At 47.8% G+C, this 24,154-nt stretch overlaps 1 long non-coding RNA gene across 9 annotated transcripts in view; it reads left to right on the top strand.

Moving 5' to 3' along the window:
- Positions 1-4,828: 4,828 nt before the first annotated feature.
- Positions 4,829-24,154, top strand: part of LOC311197848 — a 66,861-nt gene continuing 47,535 nt past the window's right edge. For 5 of the 9 annotated variants that reach the window (XR_014617665.1, XR_014617666.1, XR_014617667.1 and 2 more), the window contains exons 1-4: positions 4,829-5,001; positions 5,366-5,575; positions 8,052-8,144; positions 8,687-8,883. This is a non-coding gene — a long non-coding RNA (uncharacterized lncRNA). The other 4 variants (XR_014617670.1, XR_014617669.1, XR_014617671.1 and 1 more) reach the window with 4 other exon arrangements.

Here is a 24,154-nt window from a genome sequence, read left to right as displayed (position 1 = left end):
GTTTCCCAATTAAAAAAGGGGGAGCATCACACCACCATCTCCCACGTTAGGATTTTGAGAAGGCAGGGGGTGAGTCGGATGCTATTAATGAGCACTGCTTCTCTCTATTGTTAGTTTTCAAATCCAATTTATTGTCTTTCTCTTGCCAGAAACACAAAATGAAAGGAAAAAGCTTTGAGGGTGGGGGAGGGAGCACCTTTTGCATCATACCACGTGAATTGTATGTCACACTGACATGCTATATCCATGTACAGTGGCAAAGATTATAGTCAGTCTCTGGAAAGAGTTGAGATGGGTGTTTTTAAGCACCATTGCGTTGCAAAATGATGATGTAATTGCTGCTTTCATCTGGTCAGAGAGTTCAGGCAGGGCATCCCTCACTTGCTTTTCGTTGGTGGGGCTGAGATTTCCTCAAGGAATATGAAATTTTGCCATGGGCTCAGTTAATAGAGAGGTGGGACCTTGCAGAAAAAAGGTGCTTTTTTATTAAAAGAATGAACTAAAATTACCAAAAGGGAGACAATTAGCTTCGGGAGGGTGAAATTGAAATAAACACTTTTCTTTTGGGTCAAACTATATATCAGATATTACAGTTGTGTGATGTAAAAGCCAGATCTCATGGTGACTTAGGGGACGTTGCATGCAACTACAAAGCCCAGAGCTGGTCTTCCCCAGTCACTAATAAAAGCCAAGAAAAGGTTTGTTTTATATAAAATACAGAATGACTGATTTCTTCACTAGGTGTTTTGGGTATTTATTTTTTTGGTAGGGATATGCCAATTTGTCAGGACCTTAATTTTTGGCAAGAATTTATCTGTGTTGAGACAACTGCCATTGGCAGAAGCTAATTCCATCCAGTGATGGAATTTTGGGTCAAAGCAAGAAGAAGAAACACATCCCCAGTGACCTTATCAGCTAGGAACAGGACAGAGCCACATTCAAGCTTCTGTGCCAATAAAAAATTAATTATTCATAGAAATTCTTATGGAGAACAGAGGAAGACCAACCACTGGGTGACCAAAGCCTCCCCACCACCAGGTGAGAAGGCGGATTGACCTGGTTGCTGGGAGATGCCTGATTGAGGATGCTCTCCTCCGTAGGAGCTCCCTCGAGCTGGAGGTGTTTGGGGGTGCTGGGAGGTGGAACTGGGTGCATGGTTCAATCAGTATGGCTTCATGCCAGGAAAACACAGCTTCTTCTGCGGGATGTGAAAACCTGACTGACCTGGCTCTCACCACAGGGTACTGTCTGGTATTTTGGTTGAAGATCAGATTTTGACCCAAGGAACCCCAGAAATCGATACCCAAAGATGCTCCAATTGGGTCAATAATCTGCATTCTTAGTTTTTTATTATTGGAAATATTTATATTACAGTAGCTTGGTATTTTAGAAGGCTATAAATGCATTTTTATATAATCAGCATTTTTAAAACTCTATAAACATCCACTATGTTTGCCTAATGTACTATAAAAGCTTCCAAAGGAGCTGTTATTATCCAACTTGTCACCTCACACATGCTCTGAGGAGGATTTTTTTTTTTCCCTTGTCTGCTGTTAATAAAATGAAGCAAACCATTAACAGCTTTGGAGCTGCAAGGAGAAGTAAAGGGGCTTGTAATCTTGGACTCCAAAGGAAACGTCTGCAGCTTTGCTCCTCGCCTCTTTGAGATTCCCCACACGCAACAACAATTTCAAACAGACAAAATCAGTTTAGGTTACATAAATTCAAAAGCCCAAGCCTGCTTCTTTTAAAGTAACATCTTGCATTTCGTTTGGAGTGTTGCAATCTCTCACATAACATTTTGAACTGGTTCAGTCCTGCAGTCTGATGCGCATCTTCTGCAGGTTCCTTCGCTCACAGGAGCTTAGGTGGGGAATTCTGTGCACAAATGTGTAGCTATTACATATGCACATGCGTATATCTGTGTATATGTATGTGTGTATGCAAATATAGATATAAATTTAGCAGGCTGTGGTGGTTGCACATTCAGGACCCAGCTCTCCTGGCAGTCTGCGTGCCAAACTCCCCGTGTTATCACCTGCTGGAGCAAGCTCCAGACCAAGTCCTGATAAAAACATGCCGTGCATTTTGGAGAGGAACGCAGGTATTTTAGTCCCTGCCAGCTCAAGGGTGAGTGTGGTGTAAATCAATTAGTGAAGGGAAGAAATCTGTGTGCAAAAGGCAGGTTTGGGTTTTAAACCGTCTCTTGATTCACATCTCAGAGATTTGCTTTTGGTTCATCTCTGTTTATAGTTTGCTCCCGTTCCCAACATATCTCGGTGTCGGGATGGATTCTCAACCCTGGGGAACCTGTCAGGGATGTGATAACAACTCACTCAATCCAAAGAAGGGCACGATTGCGCCTGCGATAGCGAGAGGCTCTTAACAGCTCCCCTGCCGCCGGTGCAGGGTCCTGCTGGGGCACGGGGAGCAGCTCCTTCCAGGGACTTTGTCATTTTGGATGAGGCTGAAAATAGCGTGAGAACCTGTCACTTTTGGCACACAGGTTCTCAAAAACCCCGAGAAGCAACCAAGAGGGTAACAGGCAATGAACTCCCCCTGTGCTGCCTGGGATGGCATTTTGGGTACAAGCCCTTCTGGATGAATTTGGGGTGGCCCTAGGGTGAGCCAGGGTGGAAAAGGGTTTCCATGGGTTCAGTTATTGAAAGAACAGAGGCTGGGAAAGCGTTGAAGGTCCTGGTTGATGGCTGAGGGGGAGCAGCTTGGACATCCCTGTGGTGATGGAAAAGAGAAGGAAAAAATACAATGGTGCAGTTTATGCCACTGCAGGAAATTCCCAGCTGTTCTGCAGGAAAATGAGCTGAAGGTGTAAAGGGGACATTGGTGGTCGCAGGGATCATGTTGGGGCAGAGGAGTGGGGAGGAGCACTCTACAGGCTCTCTCCCCACTGCCAGACCCATGGGGGTTTGGTCCCTGGGGTCTGATAGAGCTGCCTGACGGCTGCTCTATGTTGCAGCCACTGCAGAGATGGCTCGGGCGCCTTGAGGACAACAGACTTCATGGTTTTCCTCCCACACTCCCAGTCCTGGGTTATCTGAACAGTGACAGTGTGGGACAGCCTGTCCTCAGGACAGGGGGGTAGAGGGAAATCCAAGCTTCCAGTGCAGGTTCAGGAGAGCTGTTGGCTGAGACAGAGAAAGAGCAGAGCAGACACATCAGCCGTAGTGGCTATTTCTGGCATCGTCCTCGGAGCCGGGGACCTCAGACATGAGGGCATGGGGAAGCACCGCTGGGACCTCCTGTGAGCCCTTCCCACGTCATGGCACTATGGGGTCATTCCTGCAGGCATTTCCTGTCCTTAGATGACTTGCTATCAGCTCCCAACAAGTATGACAACCTCAGACGAGTGTTGCCTGATGGTCTCACACGGATGTTCTAAGTGGAGGTATCCATTGGGATCGGCACTGCCGTGTCTCTGTGCAGCAGTGCACCTACCTCATGGGCAGACATCTTCACCACACGTTTCTCCACATTCATTGATGGCTGATGGGAGCAGAGGGTGTAGGGCACCTCTCTGGGGTTCACACAAAGTTCCCACCCTGGCTCCACATCCAGCCACCACCACCCAAGCATGCACAGGCAGATACCAGTCCCTCCAGCCCCCACACTCCAAAGCCTGCCCACAGTGGTGGTCTGTCAGCAGCATGAGCTGCCCTTGGGCTGTGTGGAGGTGCTGTGGTCCTTCTGGCTGAGCATCAATGAAGCAGCACAGTGTGGAGACCCAGTGCAGGCAGGGCATGGGGGGCTGTTGGATTCAGAAGATCCTCTGATGTGAGGGGGGGCTGCTGAAAACAAGGGCAGGTTGGCTGAGTGCGTCCAATGCCACATTTGTCATAATTTCTCAGCTCTGCCAAGGTGACCTCATTAAGGCTCTGGTGTCCTGGACATCTCGACTTTGAAGAACTTTGTCTAACACAAGTTTCTAGAGTGGTTCACCTCTTCTCTGGGTGCTAGTAAAGGGCAGTGCCCGTGTTGTCAAAATTGCCTCTCCTTGGGGTACCACCAGGCAATGCTCTGGAGGTTGGAAAGTCTGCATGAACTCACGGCCCAGGAGACATTGCTGTGTTGGTGACCCACATTAACCCACCATAGCAGGAGGTGTTTCCCTGGCTGGTGGTGGGGCTTCCCGGTGCTCCCCATGTAGGGCAGAACGTCCAACACCCTCCCAGCCTTCAGCACCTTTGGAGATCCAGCAGAACAGGTGTGGCCAAACAACGGGGTGCCCAGGCCCTCATGGTGAGGGACTTCGCCCCAGCATGACGTCTTTGAACCACATTTCTTCCTGTGTAAGGTGACAATCACGATCCCTTGAGCTCCTTCCCCACCTTCTCTCCTGAATATCTTTCCACCACAGAAGAAGAAATAGAAATGAAAGAAAGAAAAGGGAAATAACACATGCAGGAGGAAGCCAAAGGTCTTCCAGCACGGACAAGGTCTGCGCTCCACGTCTCCCAATGCCGGTGCTTACCAAACATAGCCAGGGCCCCGTGAAACCTCCCGGCCAGCGGAGAGTAGTAAGATGAGCTCCCTCTTTATTTGGCCTAGCTAAAAATAGCAGAGGGGAAAAAAAAGGCAGAGTCAGGACCCTGCCGGACCAGTAGTCAATGGGCTGCGAGGAGCGATTGAACTCCAAATACTGCTCAGCAGCCTCCAGCTGACAGGCTATTTTTTGCCGTGGTTGACTAAATATGGTCAGGGAGGGAAGAGCAGGAGAAGGGGCCACTCGCCCCGGAGTGCGTGTTTCGGATGCTTCGCTGGGTATATAAGCACTGGAAAGGTGGACTCGCTTTCTGACCAGCGCTTCCCCCACCCCTCCGCCAGCCCCCCCTCTTCCTCCCCCCCCCATCCCTCCCCCGGCCCGGGGTGTGCGTGTGTGCATCCCTCCTGGCAGCCTGACCCCCAGCCCGGGCTGACCCCCGGAGGAGTGGGGGGGGGGGGGCGAAGTGGGGGGGGGGGAGCGAAGAGGCGAAGCGGGGAGGGGTAAGGATGTGGGGGGGGTGTGTGGGGGGGGGCGCGGGCACTTCTGCAGGCGCAGCCCTTTCGCATCAAGGTGTGCTGCTGCAATCCGGGCGGGCAAGGTTGCTTCTCCTTAACTCCTGCCTCGCCGGCAGCGCTCCTCAGAGCCCCGCTCCCCCCGCCCAGGCTCCGCCGCTCAGCCCCCGCTGTACCGCGCTGCCTCCCGCCTGCCTTCCCCCCCACCCGCCGAGCCGCGATGCAGCAGCGGGGCTGGAGTTGTAGCGGTGCTGGGTGGCGGGGGTGAGGTAAGGGTGGCTGGGGAGGGGAGGGTTTGCCTGATGATTTTTTTTTTTAATTTTTTTTCTTTTTTTTTTTTTTTTTCTCCAAGTGAGGACTAATCCCATCCCCGGGCCTGCTCTCTTTTCCCTTCCTGCATTAGAGATTGGCTATAAGGAGAAGGCTGACGGCTGCAGCATGAAGCGCATTATTACCTTGTGATTCCATGACCCTCCTCTATGCATCCCTAACTCTCGAAAGCTGATTCAGCTTTCAGCTAGTGCTCTGGTGAGTCCTCTGCTGCAACAGAACCTCCTAACTGGTATGTCTTTTTTTTTTTTTTTTTTTTTTTTTCTTTCCCCTTCCTCCTTCTTTTTTCCCTCCTCTTCCCTCCTCTGCTCCCTGCCTTTGCCTTTAACCGCTACCGGCTCAGCTTGGGTTTAAACACTTTTCCTGGCCAACGCAGGACCGAGTGCCCATCCAACTTACCCAGGGACTTAAATGGGGGCTTTTGCATCCAGCAAATGTATGCGTGTATGTGCCGTGCGTGTGTGTGTGTGTGTGTGTGTGGATGCGCTGGGTGTGTGTTTAATCTATGGATGGGTTAGGAGACCTCCCTCCCCCCCCTTCACTCCCCCCTCCTTTTTTTTTTTTGTTCTGCTGTGGCATACTCCGCATTTAAAAAACAAACCCAAACCCTCCCAAACTGCAGAGCAAGCAGTGCACTAGAATAATCTGAACTGAAATGTTAGAACTTTGACATGCAACCGTTCTGCAAGGTTAAACCGGCCTTTAAATGCCTAATTCAGACACAGGCTGGCTAATGACACCTGGGGGGATTGGGGCTTTATTTATTTATTTGCAACAAACTAGTGCTATGAGCTAATAGCAGCCAGAGCAAAAGGGTGAAATGTGGTTAAACTTAGCCTAACTTGCAATGATCTCAATGCTGCGGTGATTAACTGTTAAAATGCCGAGAAACGAGCGTTAATTACAGGCGAATGGCTTGTGGATGATGGGAAAGGGAATATGAGAAGGAGAAGTTAGGTTTTCCCTGCAAGGGTTTGGAATTCAGGTTACACTTTGTACATCAATCGAGCGTTATTGCTCCTGCAGCTTGGAGTTGACTGTGGTCATTATGTTTTATATGATAGTGGTGATACCTAGTCACATAACTATATAGACATCAGCACCGTGAGGTGGGCACTGTGGTACCTACACCCGTGCACACAAATTAAGCTATGTTTTACAGCATGTGAATGTATATTTTACACATCTTTATAGTTAGGTATAGAAATGCTATATATAACCAGGTGTAACATATACAAGCGCATCTCCAGGCTGCGTTCAGAGTACGGCTCCATGTCTATGTCTGTGCCAGGGAGAGTGTACACTCAGCAGTCGTGTGTAATTGTATAGGCAGAAATCGGTGATTTGTGCTGTCAGTTTAATTGCTGGTCTTCTCTCGAGCGGGTGGTTGTGTCTGTGCTTCCCCAAGGGCTGAGCCCTGTGCCCAGCCTAGCCCCTCTGTTGTGGCCTGTGCTGGGGCAAGCATATGCCTCTGCCTCAGCCCCGCTTGGCTCTCCCTTCTCCAGTGCCCAGCCCTAAATATGGGCTGTCTCCAAAGTCCCCAAAGTTTTGTGCTGTACAGCTCCAGCTTGACTTTGCCACCTGGACCTGAGCAGTACCTTGAGCCTAGGGCACAGCAGGGATATAACATACAGCATCTTGCTTTCCATCCCTCCCACCAGCCTCCTTCCCCCTCCCACCTCCAGGCAACTCCTTAGGCTATTCCCTTCCCTTTTGTTTGCCCCTTGGCCTCTGCACTCTCCAGGTGTCCATCCATTTTCCTCCCCAGAACACCTACAATTTTATTGCACATGTTTTTCTGCTAAGAGCAAGCTCAGGAGCTCAGCAAGCCTAGGTGGGTCCAAGACATTGGATGATGCTCGCCTACAACCACTTACTCTTGGTAGTAGCTGCAGGATGGGAACAACAGGGTGCTTCTGAAATCACCATCAAAAGAACCATCAGGCCGTTTATCAGCTCCTCCACCAAAAGGCACAATTTTTTCATGTGAAAGCATGAGCTTCCACACAGAGCCTCAAAGCAGATTTAAAACTCCAGGATGAACTTTGCTGCTGGGGCTGTGTCATAGCCTTCTGTTTCAGCAAGGATTGGAAAGGTCATTTTTTTTTTTTTTTAGTTCTTACATAGTGCTCTCCTTAGTGGCCAGCAGCTGCTGTCCTGCTCACCTGCAGAAGTTGGGGACTGTTCAGGACAAACTAGACCAAGTGGGTTTGAAGAAAGCAAATTGGGTGTGAGTTGCAGATGTCTAATGGTCCAAGAAGCCCAGTAGTTGTCCTCCTGTTGTCAGTCTGAAGGAAATTCAATACCAGAGAGTGCCTTGGCTGTACAAACCCACCCTCCCACACACACCCACCCCAGCACTTTGATTTTTGTTGCTTTGGTTCTTTTTTTCTTTAATCTTAAGCACTCAGACTTTCCCCTCACACTCCCGAGCTCTCCCTTTGCTTTAATTTCACTGCAGTCATGCATTACCATGGTGCCACAGCTCCATCTCTCTTCCCCTTAATCCAAACTAAAGGTTGAAATTTGCCTTGAAACGAGACAAATGACGATGGTTAAAAGGACCAACAAACTCCGGGAATAAGGCGAGGAGCTGCAGAGAGCCAGGACTGAGGCATGTGTTGGTGTTGTGTGAGTGGTGTAAAGCCATTTTGGGGGCTGGGCACAGCGGATTTACACCCCAGCTCTGTGCGGCCTTTGCTTTTCAGTGGTGCTGGAAGAGGATGTGGAGCTGGGAAGGATTTGCTCCCCAACTGGCAGCGATATTTTAGAGAGCGGTGGAAAAGCGTCGATGCAATTAGGTATTCCAGAGTGCTTAGTTTGCCACTTGCTAAGTTTACTTAAACCCCCTTTAACGGGTTCATTAGGAGACCGCGGGAAGCGGTAAAATTCATTAACATGAAGGGAGCTGTTCTGCATTTGCCTGTAAATTGGGATCGATCGGCGGCAGCGGGGCGAGGGGCGGCGGGCGCAGGTGAGCGTGCCCCGCTCGCCGTGCTGAGCGTGCAGGCAGCGAACGGCCAGCGCCCGGCGTGACCTCCATCATCCCTCCCTGTCTAAATCCTGCCTATAATAGTCTCCTATTCAGCCCGGGCGGCGTTTGCAGCCCTGCCGCTCGGCCCACATTGTTCGGGGAGCTTTAAAGCTCAGCGCGGCTGCGAGGAGGCGAGGGAGAGGGAGCCAGCGGCTCTCGGCACGCTGGGCTGAGCCCCATTGGGCGCACAGGAGCGTGGCGGCGTGCACGGGCGAGCATCCCGCGGGGGCTGCAGGGATAACTCAACAAGACTTCGGCCTGAGATGCCGGCACCTGGCTTCGGCTGCCTTTTATGTTGTGTATCTGCAGATGTCTCCCCAAAAAACCCCTCAGCTGGCGTGGAGCTCGACTGGATGACTTCTTAGAAGCGATTTTTGCATCTTTCTTTATTTATTTAATACCCTGAACTCCCTGAAAGGCATGTGCTATCTTTTGGGGTTTGCGTGTCTGCGAGGTAGTGTCTGTCTCTCAGTGACCAGCAGAGGAAAAATCATTGGATTCACTAGGTAAGACGCTTTCTTCTTCCTATGCTTTAATCTCTACTTACTGATGAAAGCAATTGCTTGTCTGGAGCTGATGAGTTTTCTTACTCTGGCAAATGGAGCAGTCCTTCCGGAGTCGGTCTGTAAATCAGTAGCTGGCCATTTGATTTTTGGCTTTCTGAAAACAAATTGGCTTTTTGTTTCCAAATTGCAGGATGGAGACAATTGGGAAATAATACAGATTTAACTTTCCCCCTCCCCCGCATGCCTTTGTCTATATGCAGATAAAGCAAATCCTTTCCACTAAAACACATTCTGGTCTTTTTAATTGCTGAAAGTTTATGATTTCAAATGCAACACCTACTTTTTAGGCGGAGTGGGAGGTTGGCTTTTACTCTGTGCCGTTTGCGTGACAAAGAGTCCCTGCCAGGGCAGCCACCGGAGTGCTGCTGCTTTGTGTCCGGTGAATTATCCAGTTCTTCTTCCTAGGGACCAAAATCCATCACCTGCCAGGGGTAAAGTCTGGGATTAGCAGTGAGGAGCAAGAGCTGGGAAGGGGGTGATATATGTGTGTGTGTCTCTGCACATGGGCTGGGCAGGAGGAAAGTCTGCTGGTTTAAACTGCGCTGTAACTCACTCTCGGGGATGTAAATCGTAAATCAGCGTTATTTTTCCTCCTGTAACTATATAAATGCGCATATTGAAACTACCTGCTTGAGAGACATACTTCTTTATATGCCCATATGAACCTGGCAAGCTATGGAATGTAAAGAAGTATGTATTTCAGGTGGGAACCCTTCTCAGAGGAGCGATGTGTGATCCCGGGGCAAAGTGGGGGGAGAAAGACAGACCAAATAATTTAATTTTTTAGTTTTTAATTTTTTTTTTAAACTGCCTGACCCGGCAGACCGACTGGGGAGTCAATTGATGATCTTGTTCCAGCGCGTGTATTGTTCTGTCACTTTGCCTGTGTCAGCAGGTGGAAATGCTCATCAGGACATTAAATATTCAATATGCTGACTGCGGCATGGGCTTTGAAAGGCGATGCCAGAGGAAAGCTGGCTGTCCACTCCTGGGTTTTAACAGGGATCTGGGCCAATCGCTCCTTTTTCCTGCCTCCCCATCAACCCTTTTTCCCCCCCTAAATAAGGCTAGATAGCAGGCAGAGCTGGCTGATCTTTATATGTATGAAAAACAAAAGGAGGTGGAGATGGGGGGGGAGGAGAGTGAAAAGAAAAAGGCTACAGGAGTTGTGACTTGGGCGTGTAGTGTTGTTTTAGCTTTAAATTAATGTGCAAACTCCACTCTTCAAATCTTCGCCATGTTAAAACTTTCTGTGCTTAAAACTGGAGAGAAGGAGGTCTTTCTTGTCAGTGTGGCAAGACACCAAGTCAGCAGATCGCAGCTAAAACCAGAAGAGTGCTCTGAATATAGGGGTCTTGTTTTCCCAAAGGAAAACCAAGAAAATGAGCTCCTTTAATTCTGGAAGCCTTCAGCAGCTTTCACTTTTCCCTTGTAAACTTTTCAGGTGTGAAATAGTTGGCTGTTTTTCCAGGAATGTACAATGATGAGGCAAGGTGAAAGAAAATGGGTTGAAATACAAGTTTACTGTTCTGCCCAGGTGTGAGTTGTATCTGAAGGTGTAAAGCTTTCAGCTCCAAAAACACCCTCACGCTTCTGCAATGCCTGTGATGATGGGCAAAGCTGAACTCCTCAGAAAGCCGCTTCCCAAACTCTTCTTCCATCTTCATGGGGCAGCTGAGAACACGTTTTGCTTTTGAGTGATTTCCCAGCAACCTTGACACCTCTCTTCACTTGGCTAACAAGCTCCTCTAAGGCATCACTTGGTCAGCACGATGCCTTGGCATCCCTCACAAAGCTTCACCCATCCTTACTCATCGCAGCATCCTCTTCTAGGAGCGGGTGAGACTTGGAGTTTGGATTTTGCAGTCTTTCTCTGACTCTTCACGGCGAGCACCATCATCACTTGTTACACACCTGCCAAGGGGAATTTAACTGTAAGCAAGTGCTTGTGAATAGCAGGTTAGAATAGGCAGGCTGGGCTATCAGGGAGATTTCCTACATATAGGATTCAGTGGTGTTTATTAAGAGGTTTTATTTGTTAGGGTAAATACGATGGCTGATGGAGGCATGAGAAGTGCTAAGCACCTTCCTAGCAGAGGAGAAGCCTTTCCTTTGCCAGGAGGCTTTAGAAAGGCTGAGTTTGCACTGGAGGGTGGCTGATCTGCACAACATCCCTTTTACATTTTAGGATGCTCTGGTTATGGCAGGCCCTGGAAAGTTGAGGATTCCTTGGTTGGTCATGACGGGGTCACTTTGGGATGCAGCATCCTCTGGGCTCAGTCCCACCAGCAACCACACTGCATGGGGACGGTCCCCAACCCCTGGGTCAGCTCAAAGACAGGCCCTGGCTGCTGCTGGAGTCTGGCCACTGCAGGGTGAGATTTTAAAACATTGTTGTTGGACGCTGGGAAAAGAGCTGAGCCCGAGCAGGAAAGCTCTGGTGCCCAGGCGGGGTTGCAGTTTCGCTCCCTTGTAAATCATCGATTCCAGCCCGAGTCTCTGGATGAAAAATTTGGATAATTCACACCATTCCGGATATAACACAAAATTTCCTCCTTTTCCTGCTGCCCCACCTATTCTCCCTATTTTCCCTTCTCTTTTCTTCTTTCCTTGTCTATTTCTTGCTTATTTACTATTTTTTCTCTTCCTTCTTTTTTCTCTTTCTTATCTTTCCTCTTTTTTTTCTCTTTCTTGGCTTCTTTTTCTTTTCTTTTCTTCCATCAGCACAGTTTTTACTAAAACTCCTATGCCACTGTGTGTTGCACTCATGAAATTGCTCACGGTCTGATTTACAGTAGATACCTGCATTCCTAATGCAATTTTTATCTCCTTCCTCCCCCCCGCCCCTCTGAATTAATACGCTTGTTAATCACATGGAATTGCTAACTTTAGGAAGTCACTAAGTGCTCAGATTTATTTTTTTATGTAAATATTTTCAGAGCTATAATTCTGAGCGCTGTCTCGCGGCATGGGAGTGGATGTGGCAGGGGAGGCTTTGCCATGGCACATGTCCCTGAGGCTCCTGGGCTTGGATGATGTTAAAACCAAAATGGGAAGTTTATGTGTGGCCCCTCTTGGAGCCACGTCAGCCCCTTGGTGTTGGCGTTGATGGAAGCAGGTAACGGCTGCAGGCCTTTGGCTGCAGGCCTTCTTTTGCTCCGTGGCAGTTCCTTTTTCCTTTCTTACACCTATTTGGATTGAACCTGTTACTGTTGCACTAAGTCCACTCTATTTGGTAGTTAAAATTAAGCCAGTTCCCCTTCTCTCTTTATGAACTGGTGAGCATCATCACGGGGATGCTGCGAGGAGCATCAGTGCTAGACCCGCCGCCGTGCAGCAGCGCTGGGATGCTCAGGTCCACCCATCCATCCATCCTGCAAAGCAGGGAGTGTGCAGTGCCGGGCGCAGAAACAGGAGCTTTGAGAATTATAAAAGCCATAAATCCAGTGGACCAAATTAGTTAAATTTTTCTATTCTATGCCTCACAAAACCCAGCCGTTCTCGAGATGAATTCTCCGCGTGTAAGCGGAACTACCGCCAGGTCCAAGATGGATATTTTGCACATGCACACGAGCTCACAGTGACAAATTTGTGCCGTGTGGGTTTTTCCCTGGCAGGTTTGTTTGGGCATTTTTAGTTTTGAGCATTTGTTACCTTGATGATCTATTATTACTGTTGTTACTATTACTTAATATTGGAAGACAGGTGGTCCCATAAATTCCAGCACCCTCTTTTGAAGAAAAAAAAGAGAAGGAGAGGGGGGGCATGTTTGCAATTCAAGTTTAATAGTGCATTCATCAAGAGCAATAAAGCATTTTATTGCACAAATATTTCAAGGGATGTGCTGGCCCTGGTAAAAGCATTAGTAAAGGGGTGCATCAGCAATCTCATTTAAAACTGTCGACCCAACGTGAAAAATGTTGCGTTGAAGAATAAACTGCTATTAAGCATGATTAGATTGACCTGCAGGACAGATATTTTAGCTGCAGCAGCACAAGTCGATCAAAGTGAGCATCGCTTAGATTGCAAATTTTTTTTCTTTTTTTTTTTTTTTTAATGCCCTAAATTAAAAATGAAAGAACCTCAGAATATTTAGGACCAGGGAGTGACTTTGGGGGTAAGATTTGTGCGTTCAATTCAGACTGGTTTGGAAAGGTGGGGAAAAGAAGGGGGGAAAAATGTATTAATTGCTGCCCCTTTAGCATACATTGAAAGTATGTTACTCAGATCAACCAATCAAAAAAGAAATTGTGCTGACTCAGCATTCGGGCTAGTCTGCACGTCCGATTGCAGAAGAGATCAGCACTGCACTGCAGTATCTTTCCCTGCCTTTGACACCAGCCTAGCTGGGCAGGGCTTCCCTTGTGTTTCCCAGGACTGGTTTAGGCCAAGAACAAGGAAAGGCCCTGAAGACAGAAAGAGAGACTCAAGGTTGCGTGAGCCTCGAGCTGCTAACGATCCTTTTTAGTCAGTAAGCAAGAGCTTCCATGCTAGGTTTGCCCTGCCAGATGCAAGCGGCATGAATTGCTTGGGAATATATCTATTTTTAAAGACTTTCACCACATCTTGCACTTAGCAGTGACTGTGGGCGAGGGGGTGGTGTGTTCCTTGCAAGAGAAATATCCTCGCTCCTCAGCTCCGATCCTTCCCCGGAAAGCCCAGGGCTGATTTAAGTATGTGAAGATTGTAGCTTTAACATTTTCCGCTTGATGCTAAAGTTGCTCTTGACCTTGGCCAAGCGGGAAGCGATGCTGCAAGATGCTTTCCCATTGGGATGCAGGGAGCCTGGCTCTCCAAGGATGAGAGCCGAGGGCAAGGGCTCCACTGCCATATTGCTGGGTTTGCAGACAAGTTGTGTAGCTCCCCTGCCTCAGTTTCCCCCAGAGGCTGAGTAGCTGCTCACCATGGAGATGCTGCTGAAGCTGTTGCTCTCACCATAGGGCTAAAGCTGTAGGAGGCCAAGCCAGGATGATGCAACTACCCAAGGACAAGCTGGTTCTGGGTTTGTGAGGACGTTCCTGCTTTGGTGTTGGTTTGCGCAACCTGGCTGTACTGAGCCCCCTTTGCAAAGACCTGTCTGGATCCTCCAACATCTCTGAGCAGGTGCAGCGTGCGAGGTGCCAAGGCCGGGCCTCCAGCTGGGACCCTGCTGCGGGGCCGTGGCTGCCTGTGGGGTATTCTGAGCAGGAGTGAGCCAGGACATGGGGCCTGAAGTGCTTCAGCACCATGGGGCTACTTGCTGCCTCACAGATGCTGGTTGCCAGTCTGGGCACAGTACTGCACGGTGCCGCATTGCTGGCTCACTCTGCCAGCACCAGGGAGGTTGTGCTAAGCCAGCATGGCCCCCAGGCTTGCCCAGCTGTGACAGCATCGCTGGGTACCTGCATGGGCAGGTGGAGCGGCATCCTCACGGGCTGCCTCCTCCTGACCACTGCTGAGCCCTGTGATGTTCTGAAGGAGTTTTTGCTTGCACTGTTTAGCCAGGATCAGCGTGCATCCCTGGTTTAGTTAGTATTTTTGCAGAACAGGCTGCACAGAGGAGCAGAGGCTGGTGGTGGGTATCCTTGTGCGCACGGCTTTCAAATGCAGTGATGTCTTGAATAAAGTAGAATTCAGTAGCCCAAGGTTTAAGCAGTTGCCGGTGGTGCTCAGGAGGCAAGCTAGATGCTGGGCCTTGGGGGAATCAGGGCAACTGACATCTCAAACAGATGCAGGGTCTTCCATTTCCCCACCCCCCCTTTAATTCCCCCCCTTCCTGAAGCACACACCGTGCCTGTAAATGCCTTGCCATGCCCAGATATGGCCTGTGCAGGGACCTGTGCCGCTAGCTAAAAAAGCCCTGGGCAGTCTGATGAGCCAGGGGAGCCCAGGGAACAACTGCTATAAATAGTGCTCATTCTCAGCTGCCCTTCTGGTGGGACCGGATTAGGTGGCATCTGGGCAGCCAAGAGGCACAGGACTCGTGACCACTGACTGCAGAAGTCACCCGGCAGCTGTAAGGATGGGAGTCGTCCCTGCAAAGCCCTTACATAGGCAAGTCAACCCTGGCATTTGGGGAGTCGGATAAAGCTACGGGAGCAGGAATCCAGTGACCTAAGAGCTGTAGAGAATAAAGTTCACCACAACAGCCGGGGCAGTGCTTCCAATCTGGGAAGTGAATGGGTGTTGGAGGCAGGACTTAGCCTTTGGCTGTTGAAACTGCTCTGTGCAAGTGAAGGGAGGCGTTGGGAGGGAGCCGGCAACGTGGGAAGCAAGGTGTCATGAGAAGTTGGAGAGTGGTGTCCCTTTCTGGGATGCCGTGGGTTAATTTTCTGGCAGTGAGATTATTGGAAGCTCTGATTTAATATTTGTGTTTACTTTGGGTAAACAAATTAACAAAAAACCCAAAGCCTTAATAATTTAAGGCACCAGCTTGATTGAGGCTAGTAGGTAATAATGAATCTCATGCAGTGATTTCATGCTTAAACCTTGTTGAAGGTGGGAAGTCTGTGTAGCTTACGTCCCTGTGGATGCAATATAACTGGTTCCTATACATGAGGGGTACATGTAGCTATAGGCTATAGGGGTGCGATCTAGGAAAGGTCTGTGTTTTGTCTGAATTAAGCTCGATCTTGAGTATTTGAAGGGAGAAGATGGACTGGAGAAGAGGGTTGGTTTGGCTGAGCGGGGGGTATGGCTGTGCAGGTGATAGCTGGAGGAGATGTGCTGACCTATGTGCATGGGGAATGGGGGATAAAAAGCAGGGAAGGACAGTGCAGCTTGTCCCTAAGTGGTTCTGCTGCGGGATGGGGACCGGGATGCATGGGCAGGGTAAGGGGCTTATTGATGTCCAGGCTTTGCCCCTTCCCCTCCCAACGGGTTGTCAGGGCTCTGATGCAGAGCACCGCACAACCTCACTTTCCTTAAATGAAGCCAGCTTTGTCCTAAAGCCTTGTCTTTGAGACAATACGACGCACCCGCTAAAATCTATCGTGCCATTTTTGCAAAGACCAGCAAAAGTCGCCCGTGTGCCGTTCCCCTCCTTGTCCTCCACGCTCATTTGGCCTATTTGAAGCTGAATTTATTCCTGGGAAGGTCCCCATCAATTTGCCTTGCTCTTTTGTTGACAAGTTTATTAAAAACCTGGGCAACTACATATTAAACTTTTATCAGTGTCGAGGAAGAATACATCCTTTGAACGGCCACAAAAGTTATGGATTGGGTCTTAACGTTTCTTGTTCCACCATTTGGCTGAGTCAGCGTAACAAATAAAAGCTGCCACTTCATTCTTTTTTTCCTCCTTCTTGAGAGACAGTTCCCTTAACGGTGTAAGTAACAGTCTCCAATGATGTAAAAAGGTTTCAGGTCTTGGTAAAGACTTTTTTTTCCTTCCAGTGGATGTAAGTTTTTAATAATTTGAATTATTCATTTAAAGCAGGAATAAAATACGAACCCTGGAGGAAGTTATTGCTTTTTAGCTCTGAGCTAATAGTTCTGGTAAAACAACTGATACTTTATAGTTCATATATGAAAAAATGCCCCCAAATTAATAACATTTGTTGTACCACAGGTGATGTGCTTCCATGCACTGTGAGGGCATGAAGGGGTTGGAGCGCTGGCTCTCAGTGATGCTTGGTTGGGGGTGTAGCTTTTGTGCTGCTGGGATATGGGATCTTTGCTCTTTTCCTTTAGTCATAAGATGAAACAAAGAGGAGGCCAATATGTTGCACCAAAGATGTTAAAAATAAAGCGTTAGAATCACATAACCTAGTTCCCATTTTGCCGTGCAGCTGAGTTTTTAGGAGTTGAAAGAAGCCTGAAAAATAATCAGTGAGAAGGAGTTTGAACTGGTAGAATAACAGACAGGCAGGGGGGGAGAAGTGAGTATCCGTGGGACTGAGCTACAGTTCTTAAACTCCAACTGATAAATAAATAAATAACTGCCCCCAAACAGCATCTTTCTCTGCCTGTCACCATGTCCAAGGATTTTTTAGTTCTTAAACAGGTTTGCTGGCATAATTTGTCAAGTCCAACAGGGAGGTTTCCGTGTGACAGAGGATCATTTTTCACCAGACACAGTGGTGCACCAAAGCAGTCCTGCAGGCTCTGAGCAACTCCATAATTAGATAACAGTTAACATACGTGTATTAGATGGATCATCATTCATGCTATAGGATACAGCAGCGCCCGCCACTGCTGGTACTGCGCTGTGCCGAAAGCAGGCAGGGAGCGATCTGGACAAATACGTCTTCCTCCAGGAGTTTATCTGCATCACCATTTGCTCCAATTATAACTAATTGGACACATATTGCATTTTCATAGCATCTAATTTTCTATTGATTTTAACGGGACTGCTGGTGTTTTGTACTATTAAGTGGTATCTCGTATCAGTTGCTGTTTAAAAACGCTGAGTACACTCCCCTGTATGGAATTATGCAGTCAGCAGATGTTTTAAAACCTATTTAATTGTTTGGCCCATAAAATGCACAAACTGTATTAGGGAACGGCTTTGTTCTCTTTTGAGTGCAGGAGTTGGGAGAATTAAAATAAATAAATAAATCCCACCCCACATCTATTTGCACTGCTGGTTTCAGGAGCTGCAGCTCCCAGAGACCCACTCAGAGCCCTGCGTTCCAGGCAAACTGCTGTGGAGAACCTGTCTCTGTCCCACATGGAGCCAGCGTGTTTGCAGCTCCCTCCAGATTCTGATGCTCTGCATTGCCAGAACAGAGCAGGTCTGTGCTTGAAACTGGACCTTTGTTTTTCCAAGAGGCCTAGGACCTAGAATTTGGATTAAGGCAGAGATTCTCAAATTGAGAGCCAAGTTTTTGGTAAGGCCGCTTTTGATTTTCTGTGTAACTAGGGAATAAGGTGATAATTGCTGGTTTGGGGGCTTTATTCTCTGTTGCAGATACTGCCCTGTACCTTGGCAATACATCCGAATAAAACTGGACTATGAAATTAGCCATTGCATTCCAGCAAACACTCAGCGAAGCGGGATGAAAGCAATAGTCCTCTGTTCAGCATCATTTAAAGAAGAAAAGATTTAAAGGAGAGATTTAGGGGAGGAACGGAGAGGTGGGCTGGCAAAAAGCGTTTCCAGTGATGCGGGGTGGGTCGTTGGATCATGGATATTGGATAACCCTGTTAGTGGCAGAGAAGGCAGATGAAAGGTGATGGGAATTATGTTATGGGGCAGCTGAGCTACCCTGGGGTGCTGGTGAGTTTGCTGTCAACTTGCTGCCTTCCCTGGTCGTTAGCAAGGACCGTGTTGTGTCGGTGGGAGACAGGTGAGTTCATGGGGGTGTATAAATTAAATAGACACTTTATTAAGTTCAGGTAATAGTTTTGGTTTGAAAGACTGAGTGGCTACTGCAACGTCAGCAGCTACTGTAGTGCATAAAGGAACAGAGTGCTTTTTAATTAAGTCAAAATCCAAGCAGAAGACTCCGGAGCCTTGTCTAGAGTATGCTTTTTTGGGTTGAATATCTATAATTTTAGAAACGTTAATAAAGCACAGTCCACTTTTCCCCCCTGTAATAATATAAGTTAATTTAATATTTGATGTCTGGAAGGAAAAGGATAAAAGCGGCGAGGTTGTATTTCCTGGTTTACAAATGGCACATTGTGCAGAATACAGCCACTGTGGCATTGATTTAAGCATCCTTGCAGAGACACCGTGCCATAAAGTTGAATCACCTGCAGTACAAGTACGGCTGCTTGGTGGGAAAAATAGCAAAGGGGGAGAGAGTAGGCATTTTCCTGTATGATCAAAAGCCACTTCATTTTGGGGGAAATTTCCTCCAATTTAGTAATGTTTGGATGGAAATCAAATAACACATTAGCTGGAAGAAAGGGGGGAAAAAACCCTTCCCAAAGCTAATTACCAAAGGAATGTGCACTTCATTAAGATAAAGCTGTAGGAAATCGATGTTCTGTATTGTTGTTTTTTCCTTTTGATTGGATTTTAGGATGATAAATTGTTAATGCATTTGATCTAAAAATGATTTGTTTATTCAGATGAAGAGCAACAGTACTTTGTCTCGTTTGGCCTTTTAGCTTATAATGATAATGGCTTTGAGGGACGCTCATTTCTCAAAAGGGTATCGGACTGGAATAGGCAGGAGATTTCTGGACTCAGAAGGATGGGCCCTATGCAAGGGTTCGTTGTAGGCTAATTCTATTGCATGTTGAATCTTCTGCTTCATTAGGAATATCGACAAATGCTGATAAATTCCTTGGCTTTTCTCTACTGTCTATAACATGTCTTTATTAGAATATTGGGCTAAAGTGGAAAGGTCTTCGATAGATCAGAGCCTCTTATGTTGCCTACTGCTGATCCTCTTAGCCATGGCAGTGGTTTGGCAACGCAGGACTTTTGCCCGTTTTCACACCCATAAGAATTAGCAGTGGAACTGACACCCAGGCCCAAAGTAAAGCAGAGGTGCTACAAGACAGTTGACAGAGAAAGAAAAGCGAGGTGTGAGTTCATGTTGTTATTCTGGCCTTGATTTGCCTCTAACAAGTGTTGCGTGCTGAGTGTGCCCACAGCTCTCCAGTGGCATCCAGCAGCATGCGTGGACTTTGCCCGGCTCAGGGATGTGCCAGCACGATGGCAGGGTCCTGTGAAGTCCTGGCTCTGAGGGACCAGGACCTTTCCAACGTGTGAGCAATTGCAAGGGGAAATGACTGGACTCAGATTCACTTTGGACAGCCGACTTGAATTTGGTGGTGTTGGGTGCTGGAGGCTTTGAGTCTGGGACACGGGTGCTGCCGCACTTGTGACATCAGCACAGCCAGGAAGGGAGAGGGACACCAGAGCCTGGCTTGGCTGTTAGGTCTATGCAAACTCTCCTGCCAGATCCTGCCTGCTGAACCTGGCAGCATGGAGCAGGCAGAGGCGAACCCTGTACCCCCACATTTCACAGGGGTGGGAGCCCACAGGCATTCAGGGGATGAGCACTGCCTCGTGGGAGAGATCAGGAGCTTGGACACAGCTCAGACCTTTGTACATGTGTGAGTGATGCTTCTGTAATTCCTCTTGCTCCAATGGCTTGTACAGCCCCAGAGCCCAGCCTGGCAGTACTGGGGTTGGGGGAGAGCTGGGGTCTCCCTGCTGGGAGGCTACAAGCCCCAGACTGTTGCAGTCCTCTCCAGCCGATAACGTGGGCTGCTCTTTCTCGGCTGCTGGGAAAGCCTCACCACTGGAGAGACATCATTAGTTTTGATTAATGGCATCCAGAAGAGAAAAACTAATTTTCTAAAAAGGAAAACCTCACCCATAACTCACTGCAGAGAATTTAAACAAAATGTTACAGAGCGGCCACGCTGACTCGCACTGACTCCAAATGTGTTCCCAGGCACTCCTCAAAGCAAAGCCATGGGGGAGGAAGGACAGCACTTGTCCCCAACAGCAGATGCTCAGGGTAACCCCCCACTGCTTCCCCACAGTGCTGCTTTCAAACAACTCTCTGTGAATCAATGGGACTGGGACAGAGCAAGTGCACCTGGGGAGCAGAGTGTGTTTTAAGTGTGTGGTGGTGATGCTAAACCAAAATCTGTGTCCCCATCCGGGTTTAGCTTTCAGGCTCAGTGTAGCATTGGTCACCAACAGCACTTCCACCTCCCCCCCAATCCCTGGTAAATAATTACTTTCCTTTGCCTCCTGTAACTCACCAAAGGATGAATTTAATACTTCGAGGTCTTCACTGTCTAAGTTTCCATTTAGTTCCTTAGCTTGATTGTCTCTTGAAAACGTACCCTGAGATAACTCGATTAAATTAATTGTAGAGCTCTTTTAAAAAAGCTATTCTCTCTCTTTCCCTCTCTCTCCATTTATTTATAGGCAGCTTAGAGTAACGGGTTTGGGCAGTTAAGCGATCTGCAGTACTTACTGTTACAACGCAAAGTCTGTATTTCTTGGGGACCTAAGATGCTGGCCCACTTGCAATATTTCTGTGTGCAGCGGTTATAGGTGCAGGTGCTTTTTCCTGGTATCATCTTGCAGTGTGGTGGGCTGCAAGGAAAAGGGGGGGGGGAGAAAGTCACCTTTGCCTTATGACGCATATAAATTCTTTAAATAGGTTATGCACATGGCAATGTGCAATATCTGTGTGTGGCTCTAGGTGAAGAAGGAAAGGCCTGACTTTATTGGCTCCCACTGCAGGAATGATCGGAGCCGCTGTGATTTTTAAATTTGATTTACTGAGTTATTTTTAGCAGTGGGGTGTTCATGCTGCAGGGCTCTCTGGGAGAAATCAACTCCCCAGCGCTGCAACACAAACCATGGCATGAGTGGCTTGGGCAGCGGCGGTGTTCAGGGCTGCCTGGCAGGGGCTCACTGTTGCCATTCTGGGAGGAAATGGCCTGATTTGGGGATTGCAAGAAAGAAAAGCCATTTTCCCTGTGTTCCTCTGCCTTTCTTTTCCTTTCCACCCCTTTCCTGTTGATTTCTGGTCATGGCAAATCCAACCATCCCTTGTCTCAAGCAGATCTTAAAACTGCTGAAGCCACTGCTTTTAATACTCGGGGAGCTTCAGCATAGGGAGGTAGAGCCTGTTAACCTCTAAAAAAGGTTTCAGGTATTTCAACCTCTTCCCTCCCACTTGCCAAGGAGAGCCCCGAGGGGAGAAGAGCACTGCAGCCCCCAGTTACTTGGCTGCAGACAGGGCTGGACATAGCAAGGGACATCTCTCCGCTTTCCCTGCTGCGGCGCGTTAGGCAGCACCTCAGACACGGAAACACAGGGCACAGAGGAGGACAGCAGCCCATAAAACACTGAAAGGAAGAAGGCAGGAGGTGACAATTAAAGTATCTGGATTAAAACAAGAGCCTTTATTTATGTCACGTTGTAAGAGCAACGTGGCTCTCAAAACAGATGGAGCCAAATAGCGGGCTTAAAAATGCTCTGGGCTGGTGGTTGCTGCTGCAGACTGTTCCACTGATATTAAACCTGCCTCTTTAATTCAGACCCGCTCTTCAGCCATAGCTGCTAAGAAGCTTAAATAAATCCTGACTGCCTGAAAGTGAAGCCATTTGAACCAGTGCATCATCAGGCAGCAAGTTCAGAAGAGGTCCAGGCAGCTGGGAAAGAAAAGACCCTGAGGAATTCCCCTCTTTGGTGGCCAGAGCCCATGAGGCCAAATGCTTTGCTAAAGCTGGTAAAATGGAACCAAATCAACTGTTCAATGGATTTGGTCCCCTTCAACCAGCTGTAGCTGTGCATTGATCTCTCAGACGCACCTTGGAGGATAAAACACTTGAACTGGACCAAGGCAACTCAGGTAGCAGAAGACAAATGGCTACGTGAACGCTGCCGATAAGGAAATTATGATGACTGGCATCTGCAGATCTATCACTCGGGCTCTAAACTGGTGGGCTGAGCCTGAGTCATTATGTGGTTGCCAGTCAATTCTGCCTAACGGAGACCACTCAAGATTGATAATCTCTATCGTCCTCCTATATTGATCTCAGCTGTAATTCAGGATGGTGTATTTCAACTGCAAATGCTGTGCATTTTCGTATGTCTTTGCTCATGCCAAGCCAGGAGCCCCGTGCCTCAGTGTTTCACCTGCTACAATGAAGAATAAACGTTTTGATCTGAAGTTCCCTCCTTGTGTTTTGTACCGTGCGCCAAGCAGCTCGTTGACCAGGATCTAGTGAAGAAATGGGGAGATAGGGGACTAGTGGAGGAGGGATGAATTAGGAATGCCAGCTGCTTCCTAATTGCCCCAAACGCTAACGTCCATAGCCTGTACTGGCCAACAATGTTGGGAGGTAAAAGTTATGTTCCTAAAAAAGGGTCCCCAGTTTGACTTTGTTGACCTAAAAGACTTGTAAAGTGTCTATCCTAGTCTGGTCATTATAAGCACTAATGTTATGCTAATGGACTTAAAGAAAATCACTCAGTTTCCCATGTAATAATGATTGGTGGGAAAGTAAGCTGGGCGACATCTTTTCCTAACCATCGTAAATCTATAGGACTATCACAAGCCATGAATATTGCTGGTATAATGAGCCATTTGGATGCAAAAGGCTGATGTGAGATTATTCATGTCTACTTTTTAATGACACCTGGCCCAGGTTAACCCCTGGCACGAGAGAGTGCAGAGATTTGTCTCTTTTCACATGCCAGAAATGTCGTTCGCTTGATTCCACGTCTCTGGTCCTTTAGGTATCATTTAAATGTTCTTACTAGGGCCAAGAGCATTCATGTACTTTAAGATAAGGAGCTATTTGTTGGATATCAGGCTTAACATGCATCTAATATTTATGTCACTGAGTATTTGAAAGGCAAAGACATCAGGAGCAATGTTACTGCAGGAGGACTTTCCCTCACAGGAAAGGAAAACGGTACTTACCCACCTCTGCTAGCTCATTTTTCTGCACTGTAACAGTGCTTAAACATCCATGATAAAATCCTACTGAAGGCTACATGGTTGTTTTTTCCCTACATACTTCAATTAGATCTGGCATGTGCCCAGTACTTCTGCCCAAGAACAAGTTTAGATTGAAGACCACACGCAGAACCGGGAGCTCAGGGCTCCAGCTCACTATTTCAGGGTGCAGTGATCACTTCTCACACTGAAGACACTGCTAAGATGTCAGAACTTCACTAAGTGTGACTAGTTTCTCTATAGCTGCCATGTTGTGAGACCATCTTCCATGGTGACACCTCCTTTTGCTAGAGCATCACTGCATGGCAGTGATGATGGATACACATCCAGGTTGCTGCCTGGAAGATGGACATACTAAGTTGTTTTTTACTTTCTTCCATTTCTGTGGTTCATCAGTGTTGAAGTGTAAATATGCCAGCAAGGAGAAGCAGTTGTATCAGAACTGGTCAGAAATATTTCCTGCTCTTTTTTCTTCTTACAATGCAAAAATGGAAAGTGATGGATGAACTATTGGAGAAAGATGTTTTCTTTCATACCAACAGATGATTTTTTGGAAACATGTAAAACAAATTACTGATTTTTAAAAATTTATTTCGTTTCCACAAATGCAGCGTCTTTCCAAACACCCAACAATGCACCCAAAAGGACTTTGACCTGGCCCAATAGAAGAGATGCTGCAAGGCACATTGGTACCTGCAGGGGAAAGCGAGTAGCTCTGACAGATCCCCACATTAGCATGGAGCCAGTTTGCAGCCACAGGTAGTAAGGATGCTTGTGGCTTTCCAGCTGCAGCCACACAGCACTGCCCTTGGCAACACAGCCAAGTGGCCACCACC

The sequence above is a fragment of the Gallinula chloropus genome, assembly GCF_964237585.1.
Source record: "Gallinula chloropus genome assembly, chromosome: 16".
Classification (NCBI taxonomy): Eukaryota; Metazoa; Chordata; class Aves; order Gruiformes; family Rallidae; genus Gallinula; species Gallinula chloropus.
Note: the sequence above shows the minus strand (reverse complement) of the source record. Positions and strands in the feature narration are given on the sequence as shown.